Below are 23,737 nucleotides of genomic sequence, written 5' to 3' on the forward strand. Positions count from 1 at the left end.
GACAGAAACAAATATGAAGCCCTCCGAAAAGAAGCCAAACTCTTACTTGCAATAGCTAGAAAAGAACAAGTTCAATCAACATACGAACAAGCGCTACTAAACCCTAAGTCCCTCTGGAATTTTGTCAACAATAGAACGAAGAACCAGTCACCTCCAACCTCGATTGCGGTCGACTCAACAATAACCTCTGACCCAACCACCTTAGCACAGTAATTCTCCAGAAACTTTGCAAACATTGCTTCAGACACTCTAACTGACGTCAGCAACTACCCGTATGCATCCTCAACCGCGTCAAGGTCAATGAAACAAATATTCGTCTAGCTATCAAAAAATTAATCTTACCAAATCCACCGGAATTGATAACATGCCTATGTTTATCATCAAGGGTTGCGAAGACATTCTAGTGCCAATACTACTCCACATTTTTAACGTATCTTTTACCACGGGAAAATTTCCCATGTTGTGGAAGACAGTCGTCGTGACTCCGGTTTACAAAAGTGAGTTCGCAGGCGATGTGAAGAACTACCGCCCCATCTCGTTACTTTGCTGCTTTGCAAAAGTGCTTGATTCGGTAATGCAAACCATTCTGTACAACTGGTTTAAACCAAATCTTGCAGACAGTCAGCACGGATTTGTAAAATCAAGATCAGTGGAAACCAATCACATCTCATTTCTAAATGATGTTATGCCACAAGTCGCAAATCATGGTCAGGTCGACGTCATCTCGATCGATCTGTCGAAAGCCTTCGATAGGGTTTCCCACCCTCTTTTGATCCACAAATTGCAAAAATACGGAATGGTGGGCATGGCCTCTGACTGGCTTAAAGACTATCTAAGTGGCCGCACTAACGTAATGAAATGCAACGACACTGTCACCAATGTCTCTTTCCCTTCAGCCTGCGGTGTACCCCAGGGCAGCTCATTAGGTCCACTACTTTACAACATATATGCTAACGACTTACCAAGCGTTCTACAACATTCCAAAATTATACAATTCGCAGATGACAACAAAATTTACAATACTATTATAGCTCGCAATGACAGCAACAACCTTCAAAACGACCTTAACAAAATTAATATTTGGTGCACTAAAAATAAAAGCCTGGCTACTACCTTTACACGCAAAACCAATAAAATTATGAGTAATTACACCTTAAATGACAAAGCTGTGTTGCGCACTAACAACTTAAAAGACTTAGGGCCCGTTCCAGAGACGAAAAACTTTCGTAAAGTTACGAAAAAGGGGGCGTGTCTAGTAGAAATACGAAACTTTTTCAAAAACGCGTTCCAGAGACGTTTTACCGAGACAAAAAGTCTAGTATCTTCTACGACTGGGGAGGCTGTTCAAGTTACTTGATATGCAAGATCGAAAATGTGCAACATAAATTCCTGGAGTTAGCACACACTAATTTTCTGATGTTACTATTATGTTAACCCTATTTCAGTGTATCGCCTTGTAGGTACCCTTTGTACTGTTGCTTTACACTCTAAATAAACTATTTAATTTAATTTCATTTCATTAATCATTTTAATTAGATTTAATCATTTTAATTAGATTTAATCATTTTAATTAGATTTAATCATATTAATTAGATTTAATCATTTTAATTAGATTAAATATTTTAATTAGATTTAATTATTTTAATTAGATTTAATTATTTTAATTAGATTTAATCATTTTAATTAGATTTAATCATTTTAATTAGATTTAATCATTTTAATTAGATTTAATCATTTTTAAAAGATTAAATCATTTTAATTAGATTTAATCATTTTAATTAGATTTAATCATTTGAATTAGATTTAATCATTTTAATTAGATTAAATCATTTTAATTAGATTTAATCATTTTAATTAGATTTAATCATTTTAATTAGATTTAATCATTTTAATTAGATTTAATCATTTTAATTAGATTTAATCATTTTAATTAGATTTAATCATTTTAATTAGATTTAATCATTTTAATTAGATTTAATCATTTTAATTAGATTTAATCATTTTAATTAGATTTAATCATTTTAATTAGATTTAATCATTTTAATTAGATTTAATCATTTTAATTAGATTTAATCCTTTTAATTAGATTTAATCATTTTAATTAGATTTAATCATTTTAATTAGATTTAATCATTTTAATTAGATTTAATCATTTTAATTAGATTTAATCATTTTAATTAGATTTAATCATTTTAATTAGATTTAATCATTTTAATTAGATTTAATCATTTTAATTAGATTTAATCATTTTAATTAGATTTAATCATTTTAATTAGATTTAATCATTTTAATTAGATTTAATCATTTTAATTAGATTTAATCATTTTAATTAGATTTAATCATTTTAATTAGATTTAATCATTTTAATTAGATTTAATCATTTTAATTAGATTTAATCATTTTAATTAGATTTAATCATTTTAATTAGATTTAATCATTTTAATTAGATTTAATCATTTTAATTAGATTTAATCATTTTAATTAGATTTAATCATTTTAATTAGATTTAATCATTTTAATTAGATTTAATCATTTTAATTAGATTTAATCATTTTAATTAGATTTAATCATTTTAATTAGATTTAATCATTTTAATTAGATTTAATCATTTTAATTAGATTTAATCATTTTAATTAGATTTAATCATTTTAATTAGATTTAATCATTTTAATTAGATTTAATCATTTTAATTAGATTTAATCATTTTAATTAGATTTAATCATTTTAATTAGATTTAATCATTTTAATTAGATTTAATCATTTTAATTAGATTTAATCATTTTAATCACGATTTAATCAATAATCGGTCGAATCGAGAATTTATCATTAAAATCAAAAATAAAGTACGATTTATTCATACTAATCACGATATAATTTTTTAATCAGGGTTTAATCATTTTAAACAGATTTAATCATTTTAAACAGATTTAATCATTTTAATCAGATTTAATCATTTAATCATGATTAAATCAGATTTAAACATTCTAATCATTATTAAACTTTATTTAATCGACTTAGAGATAATTTAATTTTTTATTATTACGCAGGAATTAATATAATTTGAAGTTTCATTTAAATCAAGGACTACTTCTGCGTATTGTTCCATACCACAGTGACTGAGAAAAATCATATCACCTCGGGTAGGAATCGAACCTACGACCTTTGGGTTACCGTCCCAACGCCACTACCATTGGACTACCGAGGCCACGAATAATCAGGCCTCGGACATCCAATTTAAGAATGACTCGATCTGGTTCACAATATTGACGGGATATATTTAACCCGTTGTTGACGGTGCCGTAGCATTTAACGTCACCTAATTTATAACAGGACCTTGATAGCCTGTAGTCATAACATAGAGATAATTTAATTTTTTATTATTACGCAGGAATTAATATAATTTGAAGTTTCATTTAAATCAAGGACTACTTCTGCGTATTGTTCCATACCACAGTGACTGAGAAAAATCATATCACCTCGGGTAGGAATCGAACCTACGACCTTTGGGTTACCGTCCCAACGCCACTACCATTGGACTACCGAGGCCACGAATAATCAGGCCTCGGACATCCAATTTAAGAATGACTCGATCTGGTTCACAATATTGACGGGATATATTTAACCCGTTGTTGACGGTGCCGTAGCATTTAACGTCAACTAATTTATAACAGGACCCTGATAGCCTGTAGTCATAACATAGAGATAATTTAATTTTTTATTATTACGCAGGAATTAATATAATTTGAAGTTTCATTTAAATCAAGGACTACTTCTGCGTATTGTTCCATACCACAGTGACTGAGAAAAATCATATCACCTCGGGGAGGAATCGAACCTACGACCTTTGGGTTACCGTCCCAACGCCACTACCATTGGACTACCGAGGTCACGAATAATCAGGCCTCGGACATCCAATTTAAGAATGACTCGATCTGGTTCACAATATTGACGGGATATATTTAACCCGTTGTTGACGGTGCCGTAGCATTTAACGTCAACTAATTTATAACAGGACCTTGATAGCCTGTAGTCATAACATAGAAATAATTTAATTTTTTATTATTACGCAGGAATTAATATAATTTGAAGTTTCATTTAAATCAAGGACTACTTCTGCGTATTGTTCCATACCACAGTGACTGAGAAAAATCATATCACCTCGGGTAGGAATCGAACCTACGACCTTTGGGTTACCGTCCCAACGCCACTACCATTGGACTACCGAGGCCACGAATAATCAGGCCTCGGACATCCAATTTAAGAATGACTCGATCTGGTTCACAATATTGACGGGATATATTTAACCTGTTGTTGACGGTGCCGTAGCATTTAACGTCAACTAATTTATAACAGGACCTTGATAGCCTGTAGTCATAACATAGAGATAATTTAATTTTTTATTATTACGCAGGAATTAATATAATTTGAAGTTTCATTTAAATCAAGGACTACTTTTGCGTATTGTTCCATACCACAGTGACTGAGAAAAATCATATCACCTCGGGTAGGAATCGAACCTACGACCTTTGGGTTACCGTCCCAACGCCACTACCATTGGACTACCGAGGCCACGAATAATCAGGCCTCGGACATCCAATTTAAGAATGACTCGATCTGGTTCACAATATTGACGGGATATATTTAACCCGTTGTTGACGGTGCCGTAGCATTTAACGTCAACTAATTTATAACAGGACCTTGATAGCCTGTAGTCATAACATAGAAATAATTTAATTTTTTATTATTACGCAGGAATTAATATAATTTGAAGTTTCATTTAAATCAAGGACTACTTCTGCGTATTGTTCCATACCACAGTGACTGAGAAAAAACATATCACCTCGGGTAGGAATCGAACCTACGACCTTTGGGTTACCGTCCCAACGCCACTACCATTGGACTACCGAGGCCACGAATAATCAGGCCTCGGACATCCAATTTAAGAAGGACTCGATCTGGTTCACAATATTGACGGGATATATTTAACCCGTTGTTGACGGTGCCGTAGCATTTAACGTCAACTAATTTATAACAGGACCTTGATAGCCTGTAGTCATAACATAGAGATAATTTAATTTTTTATTATTACGCAGGAATTAATATAATTTGAAGTTTCATTTAAATCAAGGACTACTTCTGCGTATTGTTCCATACCACAGTGACTGAGAAAAATCATATCACCTCGGGTAGGAATCGAACCTACGACCTTTGGGTTACCGTCCCAACGCCACTACCATTGGACTACCGAGGCCACGAATAATCAGGCCACGGACATCCAATTTAAGAATGACTCGATCTGGTTCACAATATTGACGGGATATATTTAACCCGTTGTTGACGGTGCCGTAGCATTTAACGTCAACTAATTTTTAACAGGACCTTGATAGCCTGTAGTCATAACATAGAGATAATTTAATTTTTACCTCTCCGAGGGGACAAAGTCCCCTAGGAGGGGTTATACAACGACCGTGTCTGTCTGTGGGTGGATCTGTGGGTGGGTCTGTGGGTGTGTCTGTCTGTCAGGACTGCGAACGCGTTCGCATTTTCGGTGCAAAGTGTAATCACTGCGTTCGCAGTTTCTCAAAGGGTTGGCAAAACCACCGTGTGACGGTGAGCGTTAACGGATGCATTTGCGGTTTCTTTTGGATGGTGTTTTTTCGCTCACCGTCGTGACGGCTTGGTGTTCTACGTTTTTGTAATGTTTATGCGTAGGTTGTGAGTGTTGAATTTGTTGTGTTTGTGTTCTGATGGATGTGCATGTTGAGTCTGTTGTGTTTATATGGGCGTTTTCTCTCCAACTTCTTCTTAATGACTTTGGGACGGACCGAGTGCTGAGTGTAATGCTACCTCTCAACGTTCAATGGCAGGGTTTCCACCAGTTGTACACGGTATTCGTCTTAGTATCAATTTGCGATCGCATCGGGCAGGATTTGAACCCGAGACCTCCTGATTGACAGGCGGACGTTCTACCACAGAACCACCGACACTTGTTACGCCTTATTGAAAATTAGACCTTCAGCTTTATCGGAAGCGTATTTAATAGAGTACGAAATTTTGGTTTAATTGAAACAGAATTGAAATTGAAATTATTGCATCGAAGAAATTCTAATTTAGCGTTTCTCTATTGATTAAAAACAAATGCGCCACCCAGGTTTCGAACCCAGACCATTCGGCTTGGCAGTCGAGCGCTCTACCACAGAACCACCGATAGCTGCTTAGAATCACTGAAATTAAGACAGGCATCGTAAGCATAATAGGTAATAAAGTCTTTTTTTATTAATGAATTTATGAAGGCCTAATCTGGTATTTTTTAAAGGTTAAATCTTGTTTTAGCGCAGTCAGCCGAGATTAGAGGGTTAAAGGGTAGACCCTGTGGGTGGTCCACTTTCTTAAAGACCTATATATAGTTCTGTTAATTCAAAGGAGATAATTTAACGTTAATTGCTTTAAGAGCTGGCGGTTAGTAAATTGGCTCTCTGTGCTTTGTTGATGGTAAGGTTTTTGCTTCTTGTAAATACATTTGGTGTGGATATTTTTATATCTACGATTTCTTGGGTGTGCGAGTCATTATATGATATTGGAAATTGGACGGCATTGGTCTTTTTCATGTGGTATGCGTCACAACGTCAACAGGAAGTGAACGAGTCGTCCACTACCAGATATCTACGGTATCTTCATCAAGGGCGAGTGTTGAAATAAAATGAGCGTTAAAGATGCGGCAAGTATTTCGTAAGCGAGTAATTCCAAAAAGCCTCTGTAGATATTTCTTTCATTAAAATTTGCTTCGTATTATATTTAACTGATAAACTTGTTCTGTAAAAGGGTTTAATTCAATTGTGCATTGTTATAGTACGTCTAACTTACTGTTGTAACTACTTAACTTATGATATTCTGAATAAATTAAAATTGGTCGTTTCGTCTCAATTATTTTAATTATAATTAAAATTTTATACCGGGCGGGATAGAAATGGGTTAATATTTTTAACAAATAACTCTAAATTGCGGAGATATATCTTTAAAGGTTATCTCGAGAAATTAATACCACTAGGGACAATTCTTCCGAGGAGAGGTATATTTTGGCTTGCCAACTTGTTTATTATTACGCAGGAATTAATATAATTTGAAGTTTCATTTAAATCAAGGACTACTTCTGCGTATTGTTCCATACCACAGTGACTGAGAAAAATCATATCACCTCGGGTAGGAATCGAACCTACGACCTTTGGGTTACCGTCCCAACCCCACTACCATTGGACTACCGATGCCACGAATAATCAGGCCTCGGACATCCAATTTAAGAATGACTCGATCTGGTTCACAATATTGACGGGATATATTTAACCCGTTGTTGACGGTGCCGTAGCATTTAACGTCAACTAATTTATAACAGGACCTTGATAGCCTGTAGTCCTTGATTTAAATGAAACTTCAAATTATATTAATTCCTGCGTAATAATAAAAAAATAAATTATCTCTATGTTATGACTACAGGCTATCAAGGTCCTGTTATAAATTAGTTGACGTTAAATGCTACGGCACCGTCAACAACGGGTTAAATATATCCCGTCAATATTGTGAACCAGATCGAGTCATTCTTAAATTGGATGTCCGAGGCCTGATTATTCGTGGCCTCGGTAGTCCAATGGTAGTGGCGTTGGGACGGGAACCCAAAGGTCGTAGGTTCGATTCCTACCCGAGGTGATATGTTTTTTCTCAGTCACTGTGGTATGGAACAATACGCAGAAGTAGTCCTTGATTTAAATGAAACTTTAAATTATATTAATTCCTGCGTAATAATAAAAAATTAAATTATCTCTATGTTATGACTACAGGCTATCAAAGTCCTGTTATAAATTAGTTGACGTTAAATGCTACGGCACCGTCAACAACGGGTTAAATATATCCCGTCAATATTGTGAACCAGATCGAGTCATTCTTAAATTGGATGTCCGAGGCCTGATTATTCGTGGCCTCGGTAGTCCAATGGTAGTGGCGTTGGGACGGTAACCCAAAGGTCGTAGGTTCGATTCCTACCCGAGGTGATATGATTTTTCTCAGTCACTGTGGTATGGAACAATACGCAGAAGTAGTCCTTGATTTAAATGAAACTTCAAATTATATTAATTCCTGCGTAATAATAAAAAATTAAATTATCTCTATGTTATGACTACAGGCTATCAAGGTCCTGTTATAAATTAGTTGACGTTAAATGCTACGGCACCGTCAACAACGGGTTAAATATATCCCGTCAATATTGTGAACCAGATCGAGTCATTCTTAAATTGGATGTCCGAGGCCTGATTATTCGTGGCCTCGGTAGTCCAATGGTAGTGGCGTTGGGACGGTAACCCAAAGGTCGTAGGTTCGATTCCTACCCGAGGTGATATGATTTTTCTCAGTCACTGTGGTATGGAACAATACGCAGAAGTAGTCCTTGATTTAAATGAAACTTCAAATTATATTAATTCCTGCGTAATAATAAAAAATTAAATTATCTCTATGTTATGACTACAGGCTATCAAGGTCCTGTTATAAATTAGTTGACGTTAAATGCTACGGCACCGTCAACAACGGGTTAAATATATCCCGTCAATATTGTGAACCAGATCGAGTCATTCTTAAATTGGATGTCCGAGGCCTGATTATTCGTGGCCTCGGTAGTCCAATGGTAGTGGCGTTGGGACGGTAACCCAAAGGTCGTAGGTTCGATTCCTACCCGAGGTGATATGATTTTTCTCAGTCACTGTGGTATGGAACAATACGCAGAAGTAGTCCTTGATTTAAATGAAACTTCAAATTATATTAATTCCTGCGTAATAATAAAAAATTAAATTATCTCTATGTTATGACTACAGGCTATCAAGGTCCTGTTATAAATTAGTTGACGTTAAATGCTACGGCACCGTCAACAACGGGTTAAATATATCCCGTCAATATTGTGAACCAGATCGAGTCATTCTTAAATTGGATGTCCGAGGCCTGATTATTCGTGGCCTCGGTAGTCCAATGGTAGTGGCGTTGGGACGGTAACCCAAAGGTCGTAGGTTCGATTCCTACCCGAGGTGATATGATTTTTCTCAGTCACTGTGGTATGGAACAATACGCAGAAGTAGTCCTTGATTTAAATGAAACTTCAAATTATATTAATTCCTGCGTAATAATAAAAAATTAAATTATCTCTATGTTATGACTACAGGCTATCAAGGTCCTGTTATAAATTAGTTGACGTTAAATGCTACGGCACCGTCAACAACGGGTTAAATATATCCCGTCAATATATTTATTTATTTATTTATTTATTTATTTATTTATTTATTTAAATATACAAAGACTACAAAGCCACAGTAGGCTTATATGTAATCCGACAGAGGGTAATACAGAAGGGAACTAGAAATATTTTAACAATAAAAAATAAAAATAAAATAATAATAATTAAATTCAAATTAAAATTAAAATTAAAAACGCTTGACCTGGTACTAAATGACTTTAGGGATTTCATAGAGAGTCGTCAGTAGAGAGCCACAGTGTAACTGCCTTTCGAAAGGCAAATTTGGACGACGATTGTAAAACTTCAGGTGGAATTAAATTCCAGTCATTTATTACTCGACTTGTTATATGACGAAAACGCACTGAGTGTTTAATTAAGGGTTTAACTAATTTGGCTTGATGACCCCTTGTATGCGTGTTAGTTGATAAAACGAAGAAGTCATAAAATGTGTCATGGCACGGAATCTTTAGGGATTGTTGATACAGCTCGAAAACGTAAACCAAGTCGTTAATACGATGGCGTAATATTGGGTCTACAATTCCGAGGGAACGATTCCGATGAGTTGGTGAAGATTTATCTAGGCCACGAGTGAGCTTCGTGAAACGATTATGTGATTTAGTAAGTGAAGTTTTATCACCCGTTAAAGAGGGAGTCCACACAACTGAAGCAAAGTCAATATTCGGTAGAATTAAAGAACAGTAAATAGTGCGCATAAACTTCTTCGAGCGAAAGTAAAAATTGCGACGAGTTAGTCCAGAGATCGAGTTGATACGTTTACTGACAGTTCGAGTATGTGAAGAGTAATGTAATCGGTTATCAGAAATTACTCCAAGGTCACGAACCTCAGTAGAACTTTTGATATTTAAACCATCAAGCGTGTAGGTATGACAAGGATTATTACTCCCAAGGTGAAGAACTAAACTTTTTAATGGATTGAATTTCATACCAAGATTTGACGCCCATATATGAAGGCTATCCAGGTCACTTTGCAAAGGAAGACAATCATAGCTGTCAACCAACGGATATCCCAATTTCGTATCATCAGCAAACAAATAAGGCGTCGCGTGTGAAACAGCAGAAGGCAGATTGTTTATAATGACAGAAAACAAGAGTGGTCCTAGCACTGTTCCCTGGGGTACTCCGCTCAATGGACAATGGGTATCCGAAGATATTCCTTTCAGAACCACCTTTTGAGAACGATTGGTCAGTAATTCCTTAATCCATTTGTGAGCCAACTCAGTTATACCAGCTGTTTGCAAAGCGGCAAGTAAACCTTTGTGAGGTATCGTATCGAAAGCCTTACTTAGGTCTAGGAATACGACGTCAACAGCTTTACCAGACTCCAGCCATTTGGTCCAATCATTGGTAGCAGCGAGAAGATTACTGGAACACGATTTTCCAGGAAGGAATCCATGTTGGCATTTAGAGAAAAACTCAGTGTCATTTAGGAAAGTCTCCAATTGCGGTTTCGCTATTCGTTCTGCGGTATGCGAAACTTGACTAGTCTGAGCAATTCCCCTAAAATTTCCCGGTTCAGTACGGCTACCAGATTTATGTATCGGAGTGAGGTTCGTAACTTTCCATGAGACTGGTATAGTTCCAGTACTGAAACTATGAGAGATGATACGATGCAAAGGTTCAGTGAGTGAAGCCGCTAAAGATTTCAAAAGGAAAGGATGAAGACCGTCAGGCCCCGCCGCTTGGGTGACATTCAGCTGACGAAGAAGCGTGTATAAAGTAGTACGGTCACATTGTAAGACAGAGAGAGTAGGACGATCATCACTCGTGAAGGTCGCGACAGCAACAGTCGGCTGGTTGGATGAAACCTTGGCAAAATGTGAACCGAGAATTTGCACAATTTCGCTGAGATCAGTGGTTAACGCACCCTTAACTGTCTTCATTTCGCTAATCGTAAATTTGCTTTTTCGTAGTTTATTGACATAACCATAAAAAGCTTTGGGGTTCGAAGAAATTTGTTTAGATAGAGCATATTCTGTTTTCCGTTTCTGTTTTCTCAAAGCATTGGTAAGTCCATTTCTCGCACGTTTGTAATTTTCATAAGCAGCAGTAACGGTATCAGTAATACCATGGCGTCGCTTAAGACGGACATAGGTAGTCCAATATTTAGATTTATAGGCACTGGATTTAGACAGTCTGATGTCAACACATGGAGCGCGAGGAAAATGTGAACGGCGAAATGGGACAAACAACGAAATTCCTTTATCCATAATAGCCATAAAGTTTGACCATAAGACATCAATATCACTTGACTGCAAAATTTCAGCCCATTGTACATTATTCAAAAAAACACGGAAGTCTTCAAAATCGCTTTTAAAAAAATCTCTACAAATCCGTCGAACAGGGAGATTTGAGCTCAGTGATACAGCAGTTTTGAACAGAATAACATTATGGTCACTTTTTCCGAAAGGTGGAAGGTGAAGAGTGTCGTACGCGAGATTCGGGTCAGTCATTAAAATCAAGTCAAGTATATTTGAAGCAGAATTCGTAGAAATCCGAGATGCAGTCGTTACAATTTGATGCAAATGTAGTGAAGAAAGTGTATCGATAAACGTGCGGGTTGGAGGGGTCGCACCAGGCAAAGGACTTAGTGTCAACCAGTCAATGTGAGGATAGTTTAGGTCACCGAGGATCAGTAAATTAAATCCTTTAGAGTCGCTGTAATTGGTCACGGTATTAATCAGCTCAAGAGTTTGAGTATGATTAACGTATGTTGGCGAGCGGTAAATGACGCAGACCAAAAATCGTTGTGACGCAGTTGTGCATGATAAAGTAAGGTACTCCAAACCGAGAGTCGAAGACCAGAGATCAGTTACTGTAATGGGCAAAAGATCAAGCTTGTGACATTGAATGCGATTCGACACGTAAAGAGCTACACCACCTCTGCGTAATGGTGGGCAACGATCACGGCGGTAAATAGTTGAGTTAAAAAGTGATATTTCGCAGTCCAAAACATCATTAGTTAGCCAGGTTTCAGTTAAAGCTACAAGTTCGATGTCATATTGGGAACAGATATTTTGAAGTTCAGTAAGTTTATAAGTGTTTAGTCCGCAAACATTGGTAAGAAGTGAAGAAATATAAACACGGCGACGAGGAACAAAAATTGGTGCGCAAGGGTTTAACTTTGGAGGAGAGATAATATTTTGTAAAACCAGAGACGATCGACAGATAGGTAAAACGAGATTAGGTGAATTTAGTAGTTTTTTTGGGGAAGTATCATCAGTAGGTACGGTAGAAGACGAAGAGATACGGCGCTGTGGAAGTTCAGATCTTGCAAGAACCGTGCCATCACGAATGACCAAGTCTCTCTCGCCTTGAGAATAACGATAGCGAAGCTCCTCAACAGCTTCGGAATGCTTCATTTGTTGAAGTTTAGTGCGGTCAATAGAGCATGTCAAAGATATAGATGAATCTGATGCGCGGAAAGTCTTCATTCCAGATATAAATTTGTATTTTAAATTCAGAGAGGGGAAAATCAATTTCACGAGGCGAGGAGTAGAGCGTTGGCGTCCTAAACGCGCAACTTGGACGTTAGTTAGCTCAGTGTGTAAAAAACCGAGATCCGATAGTAGACCGCGAACGTTGGAAATATCAACATCCGGAGTTGATTCGGGAAGATTTCGAAGAATAGCGTTAAACTGACGGCGTTGTACATCATCTCTCTCTTTGAGGGACTCTTCGATTTTAGATTCCAAATCAGTAGAACCCGCGGAATTAGCCGAATAACGTTCTTCGAGGCGCTTGAGATTAGAGGTGAGCTCAGCAATAGCCTCATCTGTTTTTTTTTATAGCAGAATGAACGTTGGAACAACCGGCATGAATTGAAGAAAATTCATTCTGTAGCTCCGTCTTAAGTTGATCAAAGTCCTTTTTAAAATCAAGTAATTCTTGACCTTGGACAGCGACATCAGCCGAAAGAATATCAATAAGGTCTTGATGGTCCGAAAGTTGTACAGTATCACTTTCACGTTGGATAATCAAGGTACTGACTTTAGTTTCAAGGGCAACGAGGCGAGCTTCCATATTCTCACAGAGGGCAGCATGAGAACAGTTTAAAATATCAGCAGGAAGAGGAGGTAAAATAGAAATGCGTTTTGAAATGTTCAAAGCAGCATCGGTTGATGACAAAATTGAATAGCTATTATTCAGTATCTCTGTCTCACAGTTTGTTGATGAGATTGGAGAATGTACATTAGATTTATCTTTCAACAGCGTTTTCTTCGGAACTGCACCATTTTCCGCATTAGGCCTACTTCTTAAGCGCGAACGTAACGAAGACTTCACAAGAGTTTTCGACATTTTAAAAAGTTCACGTGAGATAATAAAGTTTTCGCACGAGGCCGAAATAAAAAATGTTCAATAATAAAACGGGCCTAAAAATCTAAAAAAACGACTTTTAGGAACACAGAAAAACCGTCGGTAAACCAAAAATATGGGTCCTATCCGGAAACCGAAATTGAAAACGGGTAGAGAAAAACTTTAAAAACCGGAATATTACAAAAAATTAGGTTGGGAAGGACGAAAAACTCACGAAACACTTCAAAAACTCGGAGAGCGATAAAACACGTTTTGTTGCAGCTTCATATATATATTATATCAGATCGAGTCATTCTTAAATTGGATGTCCGAGGCCTGATTATTCGTGGCCTCGGTAGTCCAATGGTAGTGGCGTTGGGACGGTAACCCAAAGGTCGTAGGTTCGATTCCTACCCGAGGTGATATGATTTTTCTCAGTCACTGTGGTATGGAACAATACGCAGAAGTAGTCCTTGATTTAAATGAAACTTCAAATTAATCAACTTACTCGTGATTAAACATTCTAATCATTATTAAACGTTATTTAATCAACTTACTCGTGATTAAACTGAATTTAATCAAAATAATCACGATTAAATCGGATTTAATCTTTTGAGGGGTGCGTCGTTAATCAAGGAAGTGACCTGCCCCTCGACTCCGGGCCTATCACTAGGTGTTTTGATTTTGTTTTAGATCTGAACAATTAAAAATAAAAATGGAAAAGTAACCGTAACAGGGGAACTAAAATTAGAAGTGAAGTGAAGAGAACTAAAATTAGATATTTTAATATATATTAAGCATATAAGTGTAGCAGCCGAAACCGGAAATAGGACCAGAAGTATTAAATAAGTGCGATACTAACAAAATATGACCAGAAGTAATAAATAACTGCGACACAATTTTTTTAAATTCTAACAAAATATGGCCAGAAGTAATAAATAAGTGTGACATGAATGATTTTAAAAATTCTATAAAATATGACCAGAAGTAATAAATAAGTTTGACACTATCGAAACAATGTATGACCAGAAGTAACTAAAAAATGCGTTACTAGAAAGATCGAATTAACAAATAAGTGTGACACTATATGACCAGAAGAAAAAACTAACTGTGACTAAAAATGTTTTTGGAAATTCTAACAAAATATGCCCATAAATTAAAAATAAGTTTGACACTTATTAAAACAATGTATGACCCAATGTAGCTAAAAATTGTTACACTTATCGAAATATTATATGAGCAGAAGATATGAATAAGTGTGACAGATATGACCAGAAGTAATAAATAAGTATTACACTCGAAACAACGTATGACCAGAAGTAATAAATAAGTGTGACACTCGAAACAACGTACGACCAGAATTAACAAATACGTGTGACACTATATAACCAGAAGTAATAAATAATTGTACTAATTTTTTTTCAAGTTCAAACAACATACCGATAGAAGTTTTGAACAAATTGGACACTTATCGCAACAACATCTGACCGGGAGTAACTACAAAGTGTGGCACTTAACGAAACAATGTATTAAAAGAAGGTACTAATAAGTGTGACTCTTGGAGTAATGTATGACCAGGATTAACAAATAAGTGTGACATTATATTACCAGAAGGAATTATTCAGTAACTATTCTTTTAATTTTAAACAATATGGCCAGAAGTAATCAATGTGTAATGTGCATAGTGATTTAAATATTGATTATAGTTAATGTACAGGATAATTTAAATATTGTTCGGGAGGATTTAGTACTTGTTCTAATGATTCTAAAAATCATTAAAAAATTTATTCGATATTTAATTTTATATGCAAGATATAATTAACACATCGATGAGGTTAATGTACAGAGTAGGTAGTGTTTTGGAATCCTTTCATAACATATAAAATGTACTTAAAACATTCGTGTGTACTTAAATGTCCTTGACATCTTTTTTATTTTGGTAAGAGTTTACCTTATCCCTTTCAGCAATTTAACCTGAAAAGCGGATGAAGTACCTTATTTCATTAAGAACACCGCTAGTTGTAAGTCCGCCAGGCTATCCAGTTGGTAAATATACAGGGTGTCTCAATTTGCGCGATAAGAGATTTTTTCTCAAAATGTGTTAATGCTAGTGTTCTGACATTTTCAAGGTACATTTGTTTTTTATGGAACGCTTCGGTTTCTAAATTCTAGAAACATCGACGATTTTCCGCTGCTTTGGAAGTGGGGACTACTTTTTCGTTTTGTGGAGACAAAAAGTTATATAATTATTCTGTTGTTGTCTATTTAAATAGTTTGGCTTCTAATAAGAGTTTTTGGAGGAAATTCATCTTTACTCAAAATTTGAAATTTAAAAATGGTAACATCAAAAATCTTTTGAACGTAGTTCCGGGGATTTTTAGAAATTCACATATTACGTCGAAACTGATCTAATTTCGATAAAGGTTTTCTTAGCTTTAGCTTATGTGTGTAAAAATTATTATACTCTGCGGAAGCGGAGTCTATTTAGAGCTCACTTTTCCGTCCACCTTAAAAACCCTCTGAATTGTATAGGATGCTTTTTAAGGCAGTCCAAAACGGGGGAATCCGCGTCACATCAACTTACCGTGGACACGATAAGGGCGGATCCTCGAATTGAAAATTTAAAGTCGCCCGTTATTTTTTGCTGGTGATTATAAAATCAACCACTCACCCCATTTTAATTTTGAGACCAGATTTGGATTCCTCGGATTTCGTAGCATCGGCCACGATATACACATTTTACCACTTATATAGTTAAAACCATCACAAAATTTAAAACATCGAAACACTGTTAAAAATTTAAAGTCACCCGTTACTTTTTTGGTGATTGTAAAATCAACCACTCACCTGAGACCAGGTTTGGATTCCTTGCATTTCGGAGCTCTGGATTCGATAGCCACATTTTACTATTTAATTAGTTAACACCGTCAAAAATTAAGTATTTCAAATATAGGAAATTACGAAGAAAGCTGGACCTGCGTTCTAGTCAAATTTAAAGTTAATTCATAAAAAATACAAAATCTTGTTGCAAATTGAGTTAGTGCAATAAAATAATTAGCGATTTGACCTGTATGTCTTTTATTTTTTAAACATGTAACACAGCGAAGAGGTCGGTGTAATGGTAAGTGGCTCACTCCTGTAATCCCAGGCGTCCGGGAGGCAGAGTTTGTGGAAGGCCGTGTGAGTACGACCACTAATCCCCCAACGGGTGGTTGTCATACTTCCGCCACGGGTGTCCCAACCCTATCCCCGAGTGGCCGTAACACATATCTCGCACCTGATTAATCAAATGGACGAGCGGACTGTATTGTCCCACCCGTCACAATAATAAAAAAAGACGCGCGCTTTGAAGCCAGCGGATGAGAGATTGAATCTCGCTCCTGTCAATATTTTTTTCATTTTAATTTTACTTTCAGTTTGAACATTTTCTCTGCTTTTTATATCAAATAAATTATGTTACTTAAATTCCTCGAATAATATTACTTAAATTCCTCGAAAAATATTACTTAAATTCCTCGAATAATATTACTTAAATTCCTCCAATAATATTATTTAAATTCCTCGAACAATATTACTTAAATTCCTCGAATTCATTCTCTTGTCATTTTCATTCATTTTAGGCTCCAAACGCCATCTCGTTAAAAAAATAACTGAGAATTTTCGAATCGTTGTATTTTTCACTTAATATAACTAAGAATTTTGTAATTGCTATATTTTTCACTTATAATTATTTATAATAGTATTTAATTTCAGTAGTATTTCCAAAGATATTGTTAAAAATATTAAATTACACTCTTTAAACTAAAATAACAACTAACAATAAACAATCTGAGCAAACCAGCACTTACACACGGGTACACGATTCATATTACAAACATTTATTTTGTTTCCTTGTTTTTTGAGAAACTGGCTCAATTATCGATAAACTTTTATTGATACAAACATTTCATTTATAATATTTTTTTAAATTAAAAGAGTGACTCAACCCAATTTTATAAAGCACCACTTCTCATAAATGGGCACAAATTATAACAAAAACAGCTCTTCGAACTGAAAAACAGTTAAGAGCTCGTTACAGGTGCGGTCTTAAAGAACATATATTATTTTTTATTGTTGATTAATTTGTTAAATTCATTGAAATTGAAAAAAAATACTCCTGTGAACAACAGAATGACGTCATTCTGCTTTCAAATCACAGTCCACTGCTCCTCCAATTTTTAACACAAAATCTTTGGTCAAATTTGGCCCACAAAGGTATTCATATTTCTTTGAGAAGAAGCCCCTTTGATATATATTTTTGCGGGGAGCCCTCTGATCTCTTACGTACGCCACTGGTTACTCTAACATCAATGAACTGTTCATTGAGAATCGGATAATATACCTTTCTCCCACTGATTTTAGCAATTTTGAAAAATCCTTTTATAAGCCCCTGAAGGTCTTACATGATTGTTAAAAAGGTCCCCACATATAAAATCGTTGTTAAATATGTTGCGTAACGAGTGTTTAATTCCATTCACTATGGAACCTAATTAATCATCATATTTGCTACTAATTAAGCTTATAAAAAAAGGTCCCAACAAATTTATCGCATTTTCGGTGCAAAGCGAATTCACCGCGTTCGCAGTGGCTTAGAATGAGGGAAAAGGTTTATACAAAAGGTAACGTTAAACGTCTTAGCATCCAGATGGCAGGGTTTCCACCAAATGTTCACGGTGTACGCCTTGTTATTTATTGGCACCGGCCGGGAATCAACCCGGGTCTGCCGCGTGCCGGAGATTTACTCTAACAACTGAGCCACCGACGCTTGCTAAGCTACAGTGTTTTTTTAAAATAACAGCTTTTTTTTTAAAATAGAGCTAATACCCAAGGCACCACCTTCGACCACATAAGCAATGCTGCTTGTGCTTGATCAAGTAACAGGTGGCCGGGTTACAATGCGTAGGAGGATGGTGGCAAGCCCTTCATGCCACGCGAGCCAACGGCTCCCTACACTAACTATTACCGTTAACCTCAGCAAGTTTTTATGAGAAGGGGAAACCGAAGATCTCGGTGGAAAACCCCTTTAACCAGTGGGGAGAGAACTTACAAACTCTACGCAGAAAGAGTGGTTCCGGATTTTAATCCAGTGCCACTAGCTGGGATCGAACCCGGCTCCTCTTACTGCGAGGCTAAAGTGCTAACCACTCAGCCACCCCACCTTTAGTCGTTTATAAAGTAGAGCCCCTACCCGAGCACTTGCTATATTATCTTGAGTCAGAATGAAGCCGATTTTACCCCATCGTATCTCAAAAACTATAGGTCGTATCAAAACAAGTGATGTATTGTTTGAAAGGTTACAGGAACGCGACAAACATATACGAATTCCATCGAACAGGGTTGAGGCGACGTTTCGTAGTAATGGGGCAAAGTGAGGCTTAATTTTTCTTCTTCTTCTTCCATCTTCTCCTCGCAGACCACTCTACAGCAAAACCTACCGAACCGATATAAATGCAATTTGGTATACAGTTTCCAATTAAGCTCCCATTGTGTCCTTCCAAAGGCGAAGTTCATATCTGGTATAGTCCTTGGGCTACGGCGACAAATGTACAGTTTAGTGAGTCGGTAATGAAACCATGGAGTAATAAACACATAAGAAGTACTAAACCGGAGCGACCAGCGATTTAAAAAAAATAATGCAAAAGGTTTGAGGGTTGATTCTAGGTGAAACCGTGGCGCTGTGTTCGAAAAAATAGTCTTAAAGGTTAAAATGCCCTCTATAACGGATATACTTGAAAACTATGTATGCAACGTATTTATAGGTGGATTGTAGGAAAAAAGGGGCGCTGAGTTCGACAACAATAGTTTTGCAAGTGTCTGGGTGGTGGTTGTCCGCCATAGGGCTTGTCGATAAATAAGTCCAGTTTATAACGTTTATGGGAATATAATTCCAGAAATAGATTAAACATTCGAATACTACTTATTTATAGGTTGTTTCTAAGTGAAAGAGGTGCAGTGAGTTCGAAGTGTCTCGCCAGTGTCAGGGTGGGCAGTGTGCCGCCAGAGGGCGGTAACAATGCCAATGAGTAATAAACACAGTACAAAACGTGTAAAGTTTAATAACAATCGTACACGGCTATTTATTAACATTAAAAAATGAATTAAAGAGCATAATGACGTCACGTTTTCAAAAAATTAAAGTAAACAATATCTAAACGTACACAATGTTGGCGAAAGGGCTAGGCAGTTCTCAGTATTCCAAATAGGTAAAAGTTCACTTTCCAATTTTGTTTATAAACATGTCCGCTTTGTTACGATTAAAGGTATTATAATAACTTCACTTCTATTGTTATAAACAAAAAGGCGTAAAATCCACCCAAAAATCATTCGGTTAAAAATTGCAAGGTCTTTTAAACAAAAAAGTCACGTCTTATATACTCTAGGCCATAAAAGTAGTGAAATCAAATAACGGGCAAGATCTGTATTTATATTCCCATAAACGTCATAAACTGGACTTATTTATCGACAAGTGATGTGCTCTGAAGTAATATGCTAGACCTTGCGCGTCCTAAGTGTTTTACTGAGTTAAAATCCTTTGTACAACCATAAAACATTTCAAAGAGAATGGCTAATATAAGAATCGCAGTGTATCAAATATATTGTTTAGATCGAAATATATTATCTTCTTTGTTTAAATTTACTCTTTTACCTTAAAACCATAATTAAATAAAGCAGACAAGTTGTTGACTACAGTAATGAAGTCACTGCAGTCAACAACTTGTCTGCTTTCAGTAATTTGCCAGTTTCAGTAGTCGCACCGCCACCTATCGATAATGTACATAAATTTACGAGTACCACTAGTACGGACAGTTTCAGTAATTTTATCGAGTGTTTTTATTTTGAGAGAACGAAAGAAAACTTTAAAGTCGGGAGGTTGAAATGGTACCGTGATTAGGTAATGCTGCCATCTACATCGTTTTTAGGAACTAATTCTTGATATTTATGCTTGCCTTTCGTCCACTATGTTATAAATTTTATGATTTGTTCACTCTTTATACATTCTTAAGAAAACGTTTTTTTCTGATATTGACCTTTTTCTTTAATTAAATTGGTAAATTATTTAACTGATATCGTATCATTAGAATAGTTACAGCTAAGCTAAGAAATGGTTGTACAAAGTATTTTAACTCAGTAAAACACTTAGGACGCGCAAGGTCTAGCATATTACTTCAGAGCACATCACTTGTCGATAAATAAGTCCAGTTTATGACGTTTATGGGAATATAATTACAGATCTTGCCCGTTATTTGATTTCACTACTTTTATGGCCTAGAGTATTATAAGACGTGACGTTTTTGTTTAAAAGACCTTGCAATTTTTAACCGAATGGTTTTTGGGTGGATATAATATGTATCTGGGTTTTAGGCAAAGGAAGGGTCGTATGGTTTTTTTACTGATCGAGATAATGTGTTTTTTTGTCTATTCTTTGATCCTATATTTTTATCTAAATATTTTTAGCTTATTTTTTCACGTAAACGTCCAGTTTTGGAGGGCACTTTATCGTGTGAACGTCGTGTGCTTTAGCTTATCCGGTTTCATTATAATAACGTCGAAAATTCCTGTTTGTTAATGGTAAGGTGTCGCACTTCTTGCTATAATTACATCTTCTATTGTTTGGATATTTGGATATCTACGATTCCTAATGCAGTCATTGATTTCCTGGGTGTGCGAGTCATTATATGATATTGGAAATTGGACGGCATTGGTCTTTTTCATGCGGTATGTGTCACAACGTCAACAGGAAGTCTACGAGTCATCCACTACCAGATGTCGAATATAGCTATTCTACGGTATCTTCATAAAGGGCGAGTGTTGAAATAAAATGAGCGTTAAAGATGCGGCAATAATGTCGTAAGCGAGAAAAATACAAATAGCCTCCGTAGATACTTATTTCATTAAAATTTGCTTCGTATTCTATTTAACTGATAAACTTGTTCTGTTAATAGGGTTAAATTCAATTGTGCATTGTTTTAGTACGTCTAACTCGCTGTTGTAACTACTTAATTTATATTATTCTGAATAAATTAAACTCGGTTGTTTCGTCTCAATTATTTTAATTAAAATTAAAATTTTATACCGGGCGGGATTGAACCGGGATTACGTTTTTAGTAAATAACTCTGAATTGCGGATACATCTTTAAGGGTCATCTCGAGAGACTAATACCACTAGGGACAATTATTCCGAGGAGAGGTATATTTTGCCTTGCCAACTTGTCTTCAAAATGTATTAAAAATACTAGAATCCAAATGATTTTGTAATCCTACACCAAGGCTTATATATTTTTGTTAGAGTTTGGCCTTATCACCAAACCATAGATTAAAAACCTTTTTATTCCATTACCAAAGAAACTCGATATTTTATAAATAAGGTCTTAAATGTATTATTTTTAGGTGAAAGGACGTTTCAAAATCCGGCTTTCTAACCAGAAGATGAGTGCAAAAGTAACTAAACGAACTGACCAAACGTAACTTAAGAGTTATCTTTTAGATTCAATTGCGTGTGATTATCAAGCAACTAATGCTAGGAAAAGTTTCGAAGCTGGCAATTATTTAGAAAACGGGTGGGTTGGAACTATATATACTATAAAACTGAATATTACTCTGGTGGCTTGCCGTGGAGAAGTATCACGATCACAAGCACTCTGAAAAAGATCATCAAGCCGGGTTTGTTAGCACAATGGACGGAGATGTTGTATTTGGTTACGGTACGTGTACTGCTGGATTGTTGAAAGTTTGTAGTCACGTTGCGGCTTTGTTGTTCAAAATTGAATTTTGGAAGAGTGAAGACTCGAAGGGCCCAGTTTGTACTAGCCATGCTAACAGGTGGAATGATAGCACGGAAAGAAGTTGAGCCAGAATAATTTGGAGAAATACCTTTCTTTAAAGACCTAATCTACCTAAAAGACGTAATTCCACCCTTAAAGATGCCAGCATATTATGACAGCCACCAAAGCTTGAATGCAAAATCTAAAAGCTAAATGCTAGCTCCATTATTATTTTCACCAGGTACCATAATTTATGAGCGTTACGCTAAATGCAAAAATACTACCACCATCTCCTCCGCGTGTTCTAAGAAAAATAATTGGCCTCCGTGAAAATTATAATTTCCTAAAACCATCTAGTCAAGATCTCAAACATGGCCACAATAATGCAGATTGCCATAAACCCATAAATTCAATCTCATTATGATGTGAACCTTGTAAAGGTTTTTTTAAAAGTCTGTTGAAATGGATAAGGATAAATTGAATAACTTCGAAAGTGAAACAGTCACTCACAGTTACAGTTTTCTATGGATAGACTCCCGGGAAATACATATAACCGCATCCACAGATAAAAAGATCCCAAAGCGCAGCACCACCTCATTTGGAAATTTTATGAAAAATCACGATTGTTCAATATTCCAACCTATTACGATAAATGTCTACCAAGATACTTTTGGCGTTCAAGTTATTCTTGCAGGGACTGTTCTATCAAAGGAAGATACGTGGCTATCAGCTAGCCCTGATGGTTACATTGGATATGGTCATTTAAGAGAAATTAAATGTCCAATGACTAATTAATTAGATAAGTTATTCGATAGTAACAAAAACGATGTTAGAAAGAATCAAAACGGAGACAATATTTTAAATACCACAGGCAAATACGATTATCACCTCAAAACCCAAATTCAGCTTTACTGTATTAGAAGAACTATATGTCAGCCGGGAGTAGTGGCTCACTCGTGTAATTCCAAGCGTCTGGGAGGCAGAGTTTGTGGATGGCCGTGTGAGGACGACCACCAATCCCCCAACGGGTGGTCGGAATACTTCCGCCACGAGTGTCCCCACCCCACCCCTGCCCCCGCGTATCCCCCCGTTGGCGTGGCCGTTACACATATCTCGCCCTGATAAATCAGATGGACGAGAGGACTGAATTGTCCCACACGATACAATCGAATAAAAAAAGAACTTTATGTCATTTCCTTGTTTATACAATGACAGAAAATGTAAGAGATATGGTCACCTATAATGAGGCCTTTATTTGCGTACTCTGGTTGTATTTCGGTATTTGATGTTAACTTGGCTCAATTTGAGAGTACGCATGATCCAACGTATTAAAACTAGCAAACTCTTCATAATT

The 23,737-nt window shown here is 36.0% G+C and overlaps 1 long non-coding RNA gene and 12 other non-coding genes across 13 annotated transcripts in view; 7 read left to right on the top strand and 6 right to left on the bottom strand.

The window, feature by feature from the left end:
• LOC149933709 (uncharacterized) overlaps positions 1 to 23,737 on the top strand; it is a 586,576-nt gene that overhangs the window by 533,107 nt on the left and 29,732 nt on the right. The window lies entirely within an intron of this gene.
• TRNAT-GGU (transfer RNA threonine (anticodon GGU)) lies at positions 3,133 to 3,205 on the bottom strand. Its single transcript has one exon. It is a non-coding gene; the product is annotated as a tRNA-Thr (tRNA).
• TRNAT-GGU (transfer RNA threonine (anticodon GGU)) lies at positions 3,474 to 3,546 on the bottom strand. The gene has a single exon. It is a non-coding gene; the product is annotated as a tRNA-Thr (tRNA).
• On the bottom strand, positions 4,156 to 4,228 carry TRNAT-GGU (transfer RNA threonine (anticodon GGU)). Its single transcript has one exon. It is a non-coding gene; the product is annotated as a tRNA-Thr (tRNA).
• Positions 4,497 to 4,569, bottom strand: TRNAT-GGU (transfer RNA threonine (anticodon GGU)). The gene has a single exon. It is a non-coding gene; the product is annotated as a tRNA-Thr (tRNA).
• TRNAT-GGU (transfer RNA threonine (anticodon GGU)) lies at positions 4,838 to 4,910 on the bottom strand. The gene has a single exon. It is a non-coding gene; the product is annotated as a tRNA-Thr (tRNA).
• TRNAT-GGU (transfer RNA threonine (anticodon GGU)) lies at positions 5,179 to 5,251 on the bottom strand. Its single transcript has one exon. It is a non-coding gene; the product is annotated as a tRNA-Thr (tRNA).
• Positions 7,629 to 7,701, top strand: TRNAP-GGG (transfer RNA proline (anticodon GGG)). Its single transcript has one exon. It is a non-coding gene; the product is annotated as a tRNA-Pro (tRNA).
• Positions 7,970 to 8,042, top strand: TRNAT-GGU (transfer RNA threonine (anticodon GGU)). The gene has a single exon. It is a non-coding gene; the product is annotated as a tRNA-Thr (tRNA).
• TRNAT-GGU (transfer RNA threonine (anticodon GGU)) lies at positions 8,311 to 8,383 on the top strand. Its single transcript has one exon. It is a non-coding gene; the product is annotated as a tRNA-Thr (tRNA).
• On the top strand, positions 8,652 to 8,724 carry TRNAT-GGU (transfer RNA threonine (anticodon GGU)). The gene has a single exon. It is a non-coding gene; the product is annotated as a tRNA-Thr (tRNA).
• Positions 8,993 to 9,065, top strand: TRNAT-GGU (transfer RNA threonine (anticodon GGU)). The gene has a single exon. It is a non-coding gene; the product is annotated as a tRNA-Thr (tRNA).
• Positions 13,932 to 14,004, top strand: TRNAT-GGU (transfer RNA threonine (anticodon GGU)). Its single transcript has one exon. It is a non-coding gene; the product is annotated as a tRNA-Thr (tRNA).

The sequence above is a fragment of the Leiobunum rupestre genome, chromosome 8 (genome assembly GCF_980474605.1).
Source record: "Leiobunum rupestre chromosome 8, qqLeiRupe1.1.hap1, whole genome shotgun sequence".
In the NCBI taxonomy this organism is placed as follows: Eukaryota; Metazoa; Arthropoda; class Arachnida; order Opiliones; family Sclerosomatidae; genus Leiobunum; species Leiobunum rupestre.